This window comes from Mustela nivalis (assembly GCF_964662115.1).
Source record: "Mustela nivalis genome assembly, chromosome: X".
NCBI classification, from domain to species: Eukaryota; Metazoa; Chordata; class Mammalia; order Carnivora; family Mustelidae; genus Mustela; species Mustela nivalis.
The window spans coordinates 99,803,430-99,820,323 of NC_139040.1; the positions used below are offsets into that span (position 1 = coordinate 99,803,430).

The 16,894-nt window shown below is 44.2% G+C and overlaps 2 long non-coding RNA genes across 4 annotated transcripts in view; one reads left to right on the top strand and one right to left on the bottom strand.

The window, feature by feature from the left end:
* Positions 1-9,527, bottom strand: part of LOC309856565 — a 43,143-nt gene extending 33,616 nt beyond the window's left edge. For 2 of the 3 annotated variants that reach the window (XR_014307282.1, XR_014307283.1), the window contains exons 1-3: positions 9,209-9,527; positions 9,058-9,122; positions 7,359-7,484 (exon numbers count right to left, since the gene is read on the bottom strand). This is a non-coding gene — a long non-coding RNA (uncharacterized lncRNA). Of the gene's footprint in view, positions 1-6,623; positions 6,708-7,358; positions 7,485-9,057; positions 9,123-9,208 lie in introns of those variants that run through there. The other variant, XR_014307284.1, reaches the window with a different exon arrangement.
* On the top strand, positions 8,684-16,894 carry LOC309856562. Its single transcript, XR_014307274.1, has 2 exons — positions 8,684-8,811; positions 16,672-16,894. It is a non-coding gene; the product is annotated as an uncharacterized lncRNA (long non-coding RNA).

Sequence of the window (16,894 nt, forward strand, 5' to 3'; positions counted from 1 at the left end):
CTCTCCTATGCCAGATGCCTAGACCTGTCACACCCTAGATGTAATCATTACCAATAGCTGTGTTCCTAACATAATCCCAATGTTAAGTGTCCCACTCTCCATCTCGCACCTCCCAATCTCCCACATCACCCTCTCTAATCCCTCCACTCCAGCAATTTTTGGATCTCGCTGGGAGTTATCCACTGATCCTGGTAGCTCTTCATTCCCATCAATATTCTGTAGCCTCATGTCCCTCCTCACCTGCTTTGATCCTATCCTAACTCCCACTCCGTTTCTCTCCACTTCAGCTATCCCAGTCCCTTCCCCATCTGTCCTGCCTTTGCACCCCAAGGCTAGCTAAATCCACCTCCCCACTTCCCTGGCCCCCGCACACAAGGAGCTGCTCTTACCTTCCATTCATGACCATGAATTCCAAGTAGGTCTGGAAGGCTGCTGGCATCCTTTGACATTTTCCTACTCAGTCTATGCTACCCTCTGCAGCAATGAGGTCACTCTTTCTCATCTCTCCTCAAACCTGCAAAACTCCCCTTTATGTTTTCACTCTTGGCTTGATGGTCTTGCCCATTTTGTGGTGAAAATAGAAGTAATCAGAAGTCCACTTCCAGAACCTGTACCCAATTTCCCAGCCTCCCTGCAACTGTGATCAGATCCTCAAACTTCTCTCCCGTCATGGTAGACAAGCTGTCCATGCTCCTGCCTAAAGCCAAAATGAAAGGTATGTGCACTGGATGCCCCAGCTCCAGCTTGCTCAAGACTTGCCTCCTGCCCCCTCCTGCATCATGAATTTAGCCACCCAACTAGAGCACCCCCATCTGCACACAAGCCTCCTTGGATGTCAGGAATCTAAACAGAACCCAGAAGCGCTCCTTTGACCCTATATCCTTTTCCAGGCACTGCCTCATTTCTACACTCCCCACCTACAGCAAAACTCATGTTCTTTCCACTTGTTCTCTGTACCTCTTCCCTTTTCTCTGTCTCTCTCTGTCTCTCTGTCTCTCTTTCTCTTTCTCTCTCTCCCTATTGAGCTTGTTCTAGCAAGGCTTTCATCCTCAGCATCCCACTGAAACTGCTCTTTTTCAGAGTCACTAGTGATGCCCGCAAGTAAGTCCAAGACAAATTCTTGGACCTCAGCCTAACTTGACCTATCAGCACTCTTCTTCTGGAAACAGTTTCTTCTCTGAGTCTTGGAGATACTACACCGTCTTGGATCTATTCCTATCTTTCTTGATGTTCTTTCTGTCTCTTTTGCTGGTTACAATTCATCTTCCTGACCTCTAAATGTTGGAGTAAACAGGCATTCAATGCTTGAACTTCCTCTTTTCTCTGTCTACACTAACTCCCTAGGTGCTCTCATTTTGAATCTCAGGACCTTAAGCATCATCTACTTGCTGACCACTCCCAAATTTAAATCTCTAGCCTTGACAACTTCCGGAACTCCAGGCTTGGATGTCCCATTGTTTTCTCAACATCTCTACTTGAATGTTGATTAGGCTTCTCAGACTTAACCTACCTTAAACCAGAATCTCCCTTCCCCTCACCCAAACTTGCTCCCCCTGAGGTCTTCCCCAAGGCGGTAAGTAACATCATTCTTCAAATATCTCAGGACAAAATTCTTGGTGTCAACCCCACATCTTCCCCTTTATCTTATATATACATTCAATCCATCTGTAAATCCTGTTAGTTATACCTGCAAAATATATCCAGAATCCAACCACTCCTCAACAGAAATCACCACTACCATAAGAAATCCATCTGCCATCATTTTTCTTAGTTGTCTGGCTGCAAAAGGCTCCTGGTTGTTCTCCCTATTTCCACCATTGACCCTTACAGTCTCATCTCAGCATAAAGCCAGAGTTATCTTTTTAAAGACATAATTCAGATCGTTTCATTCCTCTGCTCAAAATCCTCCAGTGGTCTCTTAGCTCATTTAGAATGAAACCCACAGTCCTCTATGCAGCCTACATGATCCTACATGGCCTTCCCTACTACCTCTAGGTCCTCATCTTTTGTACACTTAGCTCCAGCTACAGTGAACTCCTTGCCATTTCTAGAATATTCCATATTTAGGCTTACTGTTTCCCCAGGCCCAAATTCTCTTCCCCTAAATAGTCATATGGCTCATTCCCTTGTTGGGTTCAGATGTCTGCTCAGAGGTCCCCACATCATAGAACTCTCTCTTAACCTTATCTGCAATAGGATTCCTGTCTCCTCATCCCTCTTTTTGATTTATCTTGCTTCATATAATCTGACATTATATGCTGTCTTACTTTGGTTCCCTCAAAAGCAGAGCCTAAGACAAGGGCTCCAGCACAAGTAGTTTTGGGAAGCAATCGCATGAAGTAGGAGTGAGATGACAGGGACAGCAAGACATGGAAGAGAAGGAAAGGTCAATATAAAAGTGCTTTATCAAGGTTGTCACTCAGGCCACTGTGAGCTGGGGTCATTTGTGTTCAGTTTCACTGGGACCCCCTGAGAAGTGCACAGAGTGCCTCCCAGAATTTTTGGCCCAAAGCACTGAGTTTACCCCTGATCGTTAACTCCCCCACACAGCCAGGGGACTTGCTTGAGGGCTGAACAATCCCAAGGTATTGGAGAAACTCCAGAGAAGAAAAGAAGAAAGTAAAGAAAGAAAGAAAGAGAGAAAGAGAGAGAGAGAGAGAGAAAGAAAAGAAAAGAAAACGTGAAGTGCACATTTGAGAAGAGAGGCTGTGACATGGGAGGAATGTGAGTTTACAGGGAACTGTCCCCTGGAGCAGCAGGTGAAATCAGAGGAGGGCTGACGGAAAATGTTGTAGGCACCATCTTTTAAATGTGTTCATTAATATCTGCTGCCCCACTAGGATATGAGCTGAGGCTTTTGGTTTTTTTGTTTTCTTTTGCTATGTTTTAAATTTTTATTTATTTATTTGAGAGAGAGAGAGAGAGCACAAGTGGGGCAGGGACACAGAGAGAGAGAGAAGCAGGCTCCCCACCAAGCAAAGAGCCCAACACAGGGCTTGATCCCAGGACCCTGAGATCAGGACCTGAGCCAAAGACAGATGCTTAAGCAACTGGGCCACCCAGGCACCCCTGAGCTTTCGTTGTTTTTTAAAGTCAAGTTTTTAAAGGTACGATTTAATAATATCTAGCCTTTTCAAGGGTAGAATTCAATGAATTTGACAAATGTATTCAATCAGAGAGCCACCACTACAATGAAGACATAAAACATGCCAATACCCCCCCCCAATTCTCTTTGTGCCCCTTTGCAGTCAGAACCCTACAGATGCTGGTAGCCACAGATCTGCTTTCTGTGCCTAGAATATGCCTCTTCCAGGATGGGATGATATGCTGTAAATGACATCATACAGGATGTAGCCTTTCATGGTCACCTCCTTTCTCTTAGCATCAGACCTCCTGAGATTCACCCATATGGCTGCATGTATCAGTAGTTTATTCCAGTTTATTGCTGAGTAGCACTCCTCATATGGAGTCCTCGTTGATCTGTTCTCCAATTGTGATGGACCTTTGGGTCATTTTTTTCCATTATGGATAAAGCCACAGTGATCATTTGCATACTGGTCTTTGTGTGGATGTACCCTTTCATTTCTTTTGGATAAATGTGTAATGTGTTTCATTTTGTTGGCTTACATCCCTAGCGCTTAGTTCATTGCTCAGCATGTAGTAAGAGCTCAATAAATATTGGTTGAATGAATGAACATAAAAGCAGCCTATTCAAAGCCATGAAGACCAGTCTTCATGCCCAGAAAGACTCAAATAAAAGCTGAGAATTAGACCACCTATATGCTACATAGATATTTATTTAAAAAAAATCTTATCTTATTGCCTTCTGGGACAGCAACTATTTCCATTATTGAATTCATGGACCAGCACTCATCTATCTCATCAGCTAATCCCCAGACCTCAGCAGGCTCATACTGACTGAGTAGAGGTATAGGGGTTTTTAATGCACTGCCCTGTACACCACCCGTGCTTTGGTTTGCTTGTTTGATTTAAATTCTAATTCATCTCTCCACCACTTAATTTCCTCCAGTCCCTAGGCCTATGGACTCACGCTGACTTCCATGGCCACACTATCAACAGACACAGGAATGACACTATTAAAACAAATTCATATCCTCCTTCCTCCTCCTGGCCAGTACAATTTCTCACTGGCTAATGGAATCCCATGGGTAGCCAACCTATTCTAGGAGTTTCTGAACGTTTAAGCGATGTGCCTCATCCTTGGGTGCTTTGTTCATGACACGTTTTCTTACAGATATTGTTATGTGAGTTCCCCGCAGCCAAGTCAGTGGTACTAATGGATTTATATCGCAAATAATAGCAAAGGTTTCACTCAGTCCTGCCCTTATCTATAGTAGTTCTAGGAGGTCCCAGGGTGTCTCACATGTGCTCCTGGACAGCTTTGCTCAGATATCTCAGTGTCTATCCACTACTCCTTAGCGGGAGCCATATTGTTTTTCTATTACCTCCCACTGAGCATCCCCGTTAAACCCTGAAAACCTGAGATGCTGGCAGAGCCCAGCTGTCCTGACGAATCGATAGAAAATGCACTCAGATTTTTGAAGTATCCTCTACTAGTCAGATCCCATAACAATGTGGTTTGTGTGCTGCTGGGCTCCCAAATTGAGTATCACAACTCTGTTAGTTTTTCCTTATAGCCCTTTTGCAAAGCAGTCACTCACGAAGCAATTATTGAGTATCTTTGATGTACTAGGCATATTCTAGGGTCTGGGACAGAGAAATAAAAAGACTGGGAACTTCCAATGTCAGGTACCTTTTATCCATTCAGCTTCATTGCTGATCCCAGCCATGGCTACAGTGAACAGTTCCACATAGGTTTCAACCCATTTTACCTGCCTGGGCACAGGTTAGAATTTGCCAATAAGAAAAACCAAAGTGAGATTGGAAAGGAAGAAATGAGAAAAGGCTATTACTTACAGGAATTTATAGGAGCCAGGTATGATACAATTCCCCAGAAAACCTTTAAGAAACAGCCATTACAGTGCTTTGCTCCAGGCTGAGATCAACAGTGTTTCCTTGACCTTGTAGCCTCAGTCTTCCTGATCTTCATTCCCTTACATCTACTTATATTTGTGCAAGTTCTGATTCCTATATTAAACCTTTTTATTACTACAATATTTGGAAGATGTCTGTCTTCCAAAATAAAGTACCTGCACCAAACACTTGTCTCAGGCTTTGCCTTTGAAAGGGAAGCAAACTAAGACAAACCCTGTCCTTAAGAGGGAAGAGACAATAAACTAGCAACCAAATAAGATCATGTCAGCCTGGGATAAGGGCTAGGAATAAAATAGAAAGGGGGATGTGAGAGAGTTTTATGAGGCATGAGAAGTGTATCCACTTTAGACAGGGGAGGTCAGAAAAGGATGATTTAAGGAGGTGAATTAAATTGAGAGCGAGAGGATGACAAGATGTCTTCCAGGGAACAGTATTGAGGACAGAGGAACAGCAGATATAAAGGCAGTAGGGTAAGACTGGACCTGGCTCAGGATGAGAAAGAAGGCCACGTGGCTGAAATAAACAAAGGGAAGAGAATTACAAAATGAGATGGGAGAAGCAGGCAGAAGCTGCTTGGGTAGGATCCTGTAGGCTCTCAGGAGAGTTTTATTTACCACTCTGCAGGGTGGAAAGCCATGGAAGGTTTTCAAGCAGAGGAGGGCATGATCTGATACATGATTTGAAAATAGCTATCTGGCTGCTGTATGGCAAATGGAATAATAGGGCAGGGGGGAGGGTGGTGGTAAGAAAGAATGACAGCTCATGTCTTACCAAGACCCAGACCCGAGTTTACAGGTACACAGGAGTCTGCTTTGAGTGCCACAGACCACAGGACAGATACTCACTATCACACCTTCTTCTAAAGTGCAGAGCTCTCTTACTGGGAGCTCCTTAGGCCTGGCTCATCCTTCTCTTAGGGACTCTCAAGAGTCTCCTTAGTCCCTCATACACAACCACTTCCAAAGGGCTTACCTCTGCAGCCTACCAGACACTCCCAGGGCTTCTGAGGGCCAGCGCAGTTGCCATTGGCACCCCACTAATGTCTCAGGAGGACTCAATTCAGAGGCACCCATGGGAGTTAAAATTGGTCCGGCCTAGTTAAAAGAAATTAGAAAAGCAGGCACCTACATTCAACGGAGCTGTACTTTCTCAGACGCTCCAACCATTTTGGTAAAAGGAGATGTGCGAAAATGGTCTTGAGATTGTTAATGGTACAGAATCACAGAAAATATGATGGGATGGAAACATCTCCAGTGATAGACTCAAAATGGAGTTTTCTATTCTGGGTCGAGAAACAAAATGAGGAGGGGCTGCCTTTCAGGAGACAGCCCCTATTTCCATAATTACGGGCAATTGTACAAGTTACTTAGGAAACATGCGAGTCATAAGGCTGGACTGTTTTTAGACCAAGCCATAATTTAGATGTGGGAAGTGGTTTCACATCTTTGTACCACCACCACAACATACGCTGTGTTTCAATCTATCAGGAGCTCAAATTTGATCAGCTTTTTTTTTTCTTTTTTTAAGAAATGTGCAGCAAATTGCTTTTCCTAATTAAGGTAGATGAAGACATAAGCACGCATACTACTTACCACTCTGGGATAAAATTGACTTTCAAATGATATTTAATGGACCAGCCTGATGGTAATGTTCTGCAGTTCCAGGCAGGAGGCCTGGATTTGATTCTCTTACTACAGGAAAAAAGAGAGGAATGAGAGAGAGAGAGAGAGTGTGTGTGTGTGTGTGTGTGTGTTTACAGTGGTAGCAAGTAGAGGGCAAAGAGTGAGGATACTTTCTGAAGAAATTTTTCATCCTTCTGAAAAAAAAAATTAATCTGGTGTCATCCCAAAGCATGGCAAAGAGGAGAAAGTCAAGTGAAATGGTGGGAGCGGATATGAATAAGGACTAGAAGAGATGTTATTGTGAGCATTTAAAACCTTTATGCAAAAATTGTCTTCATTTTTCACTAAAATTAAAAAAAAAAAAACTAGGACTGACCTCTCTTATAAAGAGAAGCTTGATATAATAATAGCAATAATAATGATGATGATAGTTACATTGTTCACATATCAGAAACCACGCTAGAAATTTTACACAGCTTATTGCACTGAGCCCTCATGCAAGTCACATGAATTGCGGATAGCTGATTTCTTCACTTAATGTAGGAGCGGATTGTTGCTTGCAGGGGTGAAGGTGTTTGCCCAAGGTCAGTAGCAGAACCAGAGTTCAAGCGCTTGCCCAGTACCCCACAGGACCTCACTCAGGCCCTCCAACCCATGCCAATGCTGCACTCGGCAGTGACTTCAGTGTACTTCTGCCTATTCTGTAGAAACCAAGCATACCTGGAGTTCAGCTGGCGTCCTCTGTTCCTTGGGGGTCTAGGCCAACTCAAGCTCCATGTGCAGCTAAAGTCCAAAGTCCTCTCTAGAACTTCCCCCGGGGGCCCAAGGCCTCCAACTTTTGCCCTGCTGGTGAGCACGGACAGAAAAATGTTACTTCTTTACTTTCACAACCTTCTAGCTAACATTCAGCATTTGCATCTGTTATGAATCGGGTACCTGAGTCCATTGCCAACAAGCAAAATTCTACCAGTTATTACTTCTGCCAACTAGCCCTTGCTAGCAATGCATTCATTAAGAAAAACATATATTGCTGTTTGGCACATTTGATCCTCAAACATTTGATGACAAAATTCCAAAGGAATTGGCTTTCTTTGAGAGTCTATGTAGAGTTAATCCTTGAACAACCCAGGTTTGAACTGTACGGGCCCACTTATCCACAGATTTTTTTTTTTTTTTTAAACAAAATAAAGTGCAGGACTGGAAATGTATTTTCTCTTCTAACATTTCTCTTCTCTAGCTTACTTTTTGTAAGAATTCAGATATATAATACATATAAAATACAAGACAGGTGTTCCTCGATTGCTTATGCTATCAAAGGGGTGTCTGGACAACAGTAGACTCTTAGTAGTTAAGTTTTTGGAGAGTCAAAAGTTGTATATGGATTTTCAACTGCCTGGGGAGTCGGTGTCCCAACCCCTGCATTGTTTAAGGGTCAAGTGTATTTTATTTCTGGCATTTAACAGCATGGTTCTAAGAAGGGGTCCATAGATTTTACTAGACTGCCAGTGGGATGCATGGCACAAAAATGATGAAGAAGCCCGAGTTTAAAATGGAGGATTTTATGTGAATTTTACTACAATAAAAGAAAAACAAGAAGCTGCAAGAGCAGCTCTGGTTCAGGTTCAGTGAGGCCCACCCTCCTAAGAAGGCCACTGTGGTTATCAATAAACACTTTTTTTTTGGTCCTGTAACTCGAGTTTGGAAATTTCCATGCCATTCTTCCAGAGGAATAGGAAGCAGGTTGAGTTCACTCACACAGAGTGGCTTTGTGTGCTCCAGGCTGTTCACAGCACCAGAGAGGTGAGCTGAGGGGAGGGAATCTGGCAAGACCCCTGTCTTCTTTCGGCTAATGAACACTCAACAAAGATCTGTCTTTGGGGGTGTTAAAGACTGGATGTTTGTGTCTCACCCAGTCCACATGTTGAAGCCCAAATCCCTAACACGATGGTATTTGGAGGTGGGGCCTTTGGGAGATCATTAGGTCTAGAGGAAGCTGTGGGGGTGGAGCCTTCATGGTGACATCAGTGCCCTTAGAGGAAGAGGAAGAGACCAGAGCCCTTTCTCCACCATATGAAAATGAAACAAGACAACCATCGGCAAGCCAGGAAGCGGGCCCCCAGTGGGATGAGAACAGGCCAGCACCTTGACCTTGGACTTCCCAGCCTCCAGAACTGTGAGAAAGAAATTTCTGCTGTTTAATCCCCCCGGTGCACTCTACTTTGTTATAACAGCCTGAGCAGACTAAGATGGGGGCTCACTTTCTCCCTGACCATTATCCCAATGTGAGGGTTACTGTCCACAAACCACGCAGATCAGAGCCAAACCCTGTGGTCTCCTGCATCCCTGGACAGCGCCTCCTCTGCCCTCTGATGCCACCTTATTCATTTGAAAGCTTGCCCAGTTTTATATTTTAATGTACCTTTGTTTTGTCGCTCTCGTGTCCTTGCTCAGAGACTGTAAATCCTTCTCATTGAGGATCTAGGCCTAATTAGGGAAAAAAATCCATAATAGATTAAAATTTTAAATATACTGATTATTTCTGAACAAGTCTTCAGAAAGTAATTGCTTACCATCTGTCTTCTGTTGACCAGCATTAAATGGTAACTAACAATAATCACGGCTGCAGAGTAGACACTGTGGTCTCGCGTCCCCGAGTGAGAGCCCACTCCACCCCTGAGCTCAGCTGGCCTTAGGACAGCCACCCTCCAAGGACTGAAAAGAGTGAATTGGGAAGGGAAGAAACGTCACTTGGAATAATGACATGTTAAGGCTGGGCACTAAGGCTGTCACCAGATCTTACTGGATTTTGTTATAATTGTTCAGTTTGCCTTTTTTTTTTTAATTCCCTTTTCAAATGTTTGTTTGTTTCAAATAAAGCACCATACGAAATGTTGGCACAAGGCAGCAATCCTTGTCAATGACTGTCTTTGTGGGCCTGGGAATGGAGAAAACAGCGGTGCCCGGGTAGGGAATCATATAAATTTTCCTTTGAGGGAAGGATACTTATGTGAACAGAACCAATCATCTCTAAAGGCCCTCTCCCAGGGGCAGCACCAAAGGAGACCTCAAGAGATTGCAATGCATAACCGTAGTGAGGAGATGTGATTTGTGGATCCACACGTTATAAAAGCTACTTCTGTTGATTTTCTGTAAATGTCATGTGAAATAAATTGCTCTATAGCTTGAAGATTGTTTTGCAAGTAAAAAATGTTTAGGATGGCATTTTCCTTTAGAGGAATGAATTTATACTGAACTAAAAGCCTTGAACAGCTTTTTTTTTTTTTTGCTTGTTTATTTTTTTTTCCACGCAGCAAATGCAGTTTTGCAGGCCACTGTGATACCCACTGTACGTGTTTTTGCTGTCCATGTTGGAACATGATGGGAATTACGAAGTTTGTGACCCAGGAGCAAAGGAGTTGCTAACATGTTATAATGTAGCCAACATTTCTTAAATTTTAGTAGACATGGGCCTTTTTCTTTGGTTTCTAGCTCCAAGTCCTATCCCCAAAGCCTGTTCCTTACTTCTCCGGTAATTTGTGGCCATTTTCAATAACTTCCCAAATCAACATGCATCCATTTGGACTCCCATGGCCAGATCATTGTGGAGGCGCCAATAATAAATTTGATGTCACGACCTTGCACAGCTCTGCTTCCCAGGCCCCTCAGCGGGGAAGGCCAACCAGACTTTGCTTAGTTCTGGCTGCTGGGAAAAACTAGACTCTGAGAACGGACGGACGGTTCAGGCAGTTTGCTTGGAAAGGGGATCCCAGGAAGCACAACTGAGAGGGTGGGGAAAAGGAGAGAAGACAGGAAAAGGAGGCTTTCATGACTGGGCTTCTGTCGTGGGCAGCTAGAGCGCGATCCTGCCTGCTGAGGACCCTCTGAGAAATGTTGGAGAACAGGCCTCGGAATCGTTCCACCTCAGGGCAAGGAAGCTGGGTACTTAAACACCAACCCCATTTTTTAGTGGTTCAGGGTTTTTCTTGGGGCTCTCCTGCCAAGAAGTGAATGAGCTCTGGGTAGTGGGGGTAGGAGGGGTGACTGAAAACCCTGGGGCATAGAAACCAAGGAAGGCCAGCACTCAAGACAGAAACCTGGGGATGTGCCCAGGAACTCAGAGGCAAGCCAGCTCGGAGGTTGGCCAAGGGAACATGGGGCAGGATATTGACAGCATTTATTACAAGAACCACGGTTTATCGAGCACTTACTATGTTCTACACACTGCTCCTTTATGTATATGTATTAACTAATTTAATACAGTGAGGGCTTCGGTACCACATCTCCAACTGCCTTTGACTTTATCACTTACATCGCCCAATAGTTTCCTTGAAGCCAGTTCTGTGTCGCTGGCTTTATCAGACCACAGGGAAAACAAGTACTCAAGTAAAAACAGCCCAAATTGCTTTCCCAAAGCCTAACTGAAGTCATTTCTCTTGAGTAGGGAGGAAGGCACAGTGGTCAGAGCATTTTTTTGAAACATAACTTTGCAACTTTTGATGGGTTCCTAACCTGTCTCTCCAACTCACCACGTTTCCATTCTCTCTCTGCTTTGGTTTCCCTTGGAAGGAAAATACAAAAGTCTTTTCTTTTTTCTTTCTTTCTTTTTTTTTTAATTTTATTTATTATTTATTTGACAGAGAGAGATCACAAGCAGGCAGAGAGGCAGGCAGAGAGAGAGAAGGAAGCAGGCTCCCCACTGAGCAGAGAGCCCGATGCGGGGCTCGATCCCAGGACCCTGAGATCATGACCTGAGCCAAAGGCAGAGGCTTTAACCCACTGAGCCACCCAGGTCCCCCCCCCCTTTTTTTAAGATTTTATTTATTTATTTGACAGAGAGAGAGAGAGATCACCAGACAGAGAGGCAGCCAGAGAGAGAAGGGGGAAAGCAGGCTCCCTGCTGAGCAGAGAGCCCAACATGGGGCTCCATCCCAGGACTCTGAGACCATGACCTGAGCCGGAGGCAGAGGCTTAACCCACTGAGCCACCCAGGTGCCCCACAAAAGTATTTTCTAAAAACAGGCTTCTCCAGAGGACGTATTCCTGTTTTTCCAGAGACGGTGAAACGGGCCTTCTGCACAGCATCGTCATTGTTATGTAACATTTTATCAGGGACTTCCTATCAATAGTTTTTGGTGCTTTCTATCAATAGTTTCCCATCTCGCATTCCAGTAGCGTTGACAGGAAAGCCAATCCAAGTTTTTCCGGAATTTGTGTTTGTGTTCTATCATCATTCATGCCACTCTCCAAAGTGACAGCCCCAATGGCACACTGGTATTTATCATTGCCTCTGCTGGGTACAGTGCCGAAGCTGAAATTGGGTAGAACTTTCTAGGCAGCAGTAAATCCCAATCGTAGATCAATATGTATAGAGCCAGGCATCTCTTATCAACTCTTCTGGGTGTATTTACGAGTATATGAAAGCCCTGAGCCTCACGGTCAGTTAGGAATGAAGTTTTACTGATGATACCCGCTAACAGTGATGGGCTAGACAAAAAGTCAGAGAAAAACTTTTTTCCAACGCCCCTCTCTCCAGTTCTGTTGGTGAAGGGAATCCTTTGTGGGCAAGACAGAATGTTCTAATGTTGTTTGGTCGGGTTATGTTTCCATGTTAGTTACTCTGGTTTTATGCTGGTCTGATAGAGCCCCATCACATCGTGCAATAGTGTTTCTCCCAAAGCTAATATGGAAAATGGATAGAGCCATCAATCTATATTAATTGCTGTCACATACCGTTCCTTCTGGTAGTAAGACAACAGGCTACCAATTTTAAAATTCAAGAGGGAAACTGGAAAAATCAGGAAGCATAGGCCATTTTCAAATAGTATTAGTCAGTGACCATTTGTGGCTGGTACCCCTGAGCATGGACTTGACCTTGGGCTGGACGTGACTACTTTGAAGTGTAATGACCAGGTTGAGGTCAGTGAACCACCCATTCAGGCAGTCTTGACCAAAGCACACCAGACAGGTATGAGCAGAGCAGTCTATGCTCCTGGCTACCTGTGCAGTCAGTGCAAAGCCTTGTTCATTTGGGATTCTTCCAGAAATTAAGACATCAGCACCTTTAGCTCATGTTCAGATGTTCCAGTTCCACCAACAGCAGCAAGCCTGCAGAGGAGCTGCAGAGAGGAGGCGCTTCCCTCAGCTGTGTAGTTGGAGCACTTTTTTTGGCCGAGCTTTCCCAACTGCGTCGTTCAGGGAGAATGCAATGAAACTCTCAAAACAGAACCTCTTGGTTCATGCAAATTAGATCCGCACAAAGCCCAAAGAGAACAGCCCAGGGAATGGCCGCATCATTGTGTCTCCCTGGAATAAGACTGGAATAATCCACACACAGGCAGGCTGCCCCACCCGTTGGGTCTGCAAAGTTCATGGAAGGAGGCACCCCAGGTTTTGCCTCTGCTGGTTTGGGGGCTCTGCTCCAACTTCCCATCCCCCTGAGGCCACTGCAGTTTCTAATCAGAGCTCACATTCTGCTGGCAAGATTGGAAGGAGTGTAGTGTAAAAAGAAAGGGCCACTGGGACAGAGGGGAACTTTCAAAATGTCGCAGAGGGGCACGCTAGGACCATCCCGGTGGCTCCGAGCCGTACATCTGGGCCACACTCTCCTCTGCACTCCCAAGCCACGGATGGCCAGCCATCGGTTGCTGAGGGCTTTTGTTTTTCTTAGGAGATTTTCTTTTTTAGAAAGATTTCGGTTGTACAGAAAAAATTGTGGTTATTGAGTCACAGAGAGTACACAAAATTTCCATATATCCCATACCAATTCCCCTATTAACATCTTGCGTCAGTGCGGTAGGCATATGTGGCTACACTTAATGAACCAGTATTGATCCACTGTTATTAACCAGAAGCTCTGCTTTATTTTATTTCCTTGGTTTTTACCTAAGATCCCCCTTCTGTCCCAAGATCCTACCCAGGGTACCACATGCCATTTGTAGTTCTCATGACTTCTTAGGCTCCTCCTCCATGGCAGTGACTCTGGCTTTCCTGGTTTCTAATGACCTTGACAATTTTGAAAAGTACTGGCCACATGTTTTTGTAGAATGTCCCTCAAAAGGAATCTTTCTGGTGTTTTTTTCATGATTACACTGGGGGGCATGGGTTTCAGGGAGGAGGACCACAAAGGTGAAGTATCCAGGGTACAGGTATACTGTCAGCATGACTTCTTGCTGTTGATGTTGACCTTGATCATCTGTACTATAAATCTCCTCTTGTTCCTCCTTTCCATCACTCCACTCTTTGGAAGGACACGACTGTGTGCAGCCCCCGCTTAAGGTGTGGGAATTATGTACCATATCCTTTGGTTCAAGGGTCTGCAGGAAATAGTTGGAATTCTCCTACAGTGGAGACTTGTCTCTTCTTGCCCAAGAACTTACTTATATCAGTGTGGACTTACGGATATTTATTTTATGCTTTGGTATTGCTCTCTTTGTTGCTCAAAAAAAGTTGTTCAGCTTCAGCCACTGGGAACTCTTTTTAGACAGCTTCTTGGACACACTCATAGCAATGGAGTTTTGTTTGTTTGTTTGTTTGTTTTGTGTTTCTTTACTCTTTGACACTACAAAATCCTCCAGGCTTGTCCCGTATTTTATCTGCCCCAGTCCCAGAGTTAATCATTTACGCCATTTTCTTTGACTGGAGGATTGTTTTAGGAACCAAGATCTTGGCATGGGGTGTATTTTTTGCTACTGGGCTATCACCACTTCCAGGCCTTCTCAGTTGACAGAACAAAGAAATATAATTGTATGCTAACCTCAATATATACACACATCTACAGATACTTCTGTATCTATATTGAGGCTAACCATGCATTCGTATCTATGTCTCCAACTCTAACCCATTACCACGTGGGCCATTCCCTTGCTTACCTGTAAGTTCCCATCTCCACAGTGAGAAACCTCGCTCCCACCATGCACCACCGGGTGCCAAATTGCTCCCCGTCAGTACACCTGTGTACCAGGATCTGAATGGCCAATCTGGCCCCCCACTGGGGGTGGTGCTTATGTGCAGCTCCTGTTAAGCTGGTGCTTATGTGCAGCTCCTGTTGCCTTTCGTCTTAGAGAATCCAATCATTTCTTAAGTCACTTATTGTCGGGACCTCCACTCCTGCCCCCTTCTGTGAGGTGGGTTCGTACTTTTGTGATACAGTTAAATTCTTTTTATCACAGTTTTCATTCTATCCTGAGATCCCTACCTGAGGATCTTTTTTCCTCCAACAGTGAGAAAACTGACTCTCATTATCCTCAATGTATTTACACATTGACTCAAAACTGAAATACACAAATAGTTTCAAAATGGTGAGCCCTTACAATTGTACAGAGCAAACCTATTAAGTAGGGTTTAATATTTGTTTGTCATTTTTCCCCCCTTTGGGGTAAAACCGACATACAATGATCTGCACAGATATTAATCATATAATTTGATGGGTGCTTGATTAACAGCATATACCTGGCCACCCAGAGCCACCTTAAGATACAGAATATTTTAATCACTCAGAAAATTCTTCATGCTCCTTCATGCCCCCCCCCCACCAGAGGTAACTCAGTCCTGCTAGTTTTCACCACGGATTAGTTTGTTCTAGAACTTCACGTAAGTGGAATCATACCATATGTCATCTTCTGCGTCTGGCTTCTTTCACTCAGAATCATGTCTGTGAGATTCATCCATGCTATTTCTCTAGCCTTGTAATTAGTTTAGTACTTCCCAGGAATGGAGTCAAGCCAGTGGTGTGCTAGTAAATATTTAACAACCAGCTGTCTGGGGGAAAGGGGGGAAAAAAAAGCCCCGGTTTTTGGCATTTGCTAATTTTTATGGCGTCAATACACTCCACATTGCCAATTTCAAGACACTTTCCAAAAATATCATAGTTGGCTCTTGTGGCCTAGGGTGAGTACGCTTGGGCACAACACTGAGTGGGTCATCTAGAGGCTCCCTTCTGTGGTGGTCTACCAACAAGCCAATGAAATACTTACGGCATTATCTTCTGCAGTGCTGAACGACCAAGTGGTTTGCAAGATCGTGCGTCTGCAAAGATTTCTGAGAACAGCGTATCCAGTGGATCAAACACTAAGGGCCTGTTCTGTAACAACCACCACCTAGATGCACAAAAGCTCTGCTGTCTTTTGCTTCTTTTTTTTTTTATAAAGGTTTTATTTATTTATTTGTCAGAGAGAGAGGGAGGGGAGGGAGAGAGAGCACAAGCAGGGGGAGCGGCAGGCAGAGGGAGAAGCAGGCTGCCCACTGAGCAGGGAGCCCGATTCGGGACTCGATGCCAGGATCCCAAGATCATGACCTGAGCTGAAGGCAGATGCTTATGTGACTAAGCCACCCAGGCATCCCATGTCCCTTGCCTCTTTGGCATCTAGGTGATAGAGGGTCCAGCTTTGCACTCGGTGGGGATATTATAAGGAATTAGGGTAGATTTGGTCCCTTGAAATTTTGGCCTTAAGTCTGTGGCATTCTGTTTTTTTATAAGAGCCATTTTAGTCCATTATGTTGACATGAATTCAAACAGTCTAGGATTAGGAAAACACATCTGCCAGCTCCTGCCTCTGTCAAGTTATGAAATAAGGATCAGGTACAACTGTATATCACCTAATAGAAAGAAGACACATTACCATTATGTCAAGGAGATTTCCAAAGAAACGGTGGTCTGGACCGAAGTCCTCAGACACTTGAGCAAGCAAGAGCTCTCTCCCTGTGGCCTTGACTCACAGTGCCTGCAGCTGTTCAACAAAGAACATTCTAGCAGGCTTCCCCTCCCCCCATCCCTGGCCCCTTTAGTTTCTATTTTTCTAAGACCTTTTCTTAAAAATGTTTAGAGTGAGGTTCAGGAAGAGGCATAGAACGGGAATAGGGAAAAAATTTCTTAAAAATTCTTCTTGGAGCTGACCTTCAGGTAGAAGCCCCTTATACTGAGCGGCTGTGTGAGACCCATTTGAGTTCATTAACACCCTCTTCAAAACAACACGTGGAAAAGAAAACCTTCTTTTCCCCATACCAATGACTCAATTTGGCTTTTGTGTATTTTTAGGTTAGTATGTGACCAAGGCCTTCTGAAGTCTGATGAAGCCGTATGACAAGCAGCTCACGCATTCCGAAGACCTTGAACATCTCATGGAGATGCCGCTTGATGGATATAAAGCAGTATTTTTCTCTCTCTGCAATCCAGACTTCACTAGAAGCCTGATTTTTAATATAGTCCTCTCTGGTTATTTCATTATCATCATTACTAAAATCATATGTCCTGCCCAGGC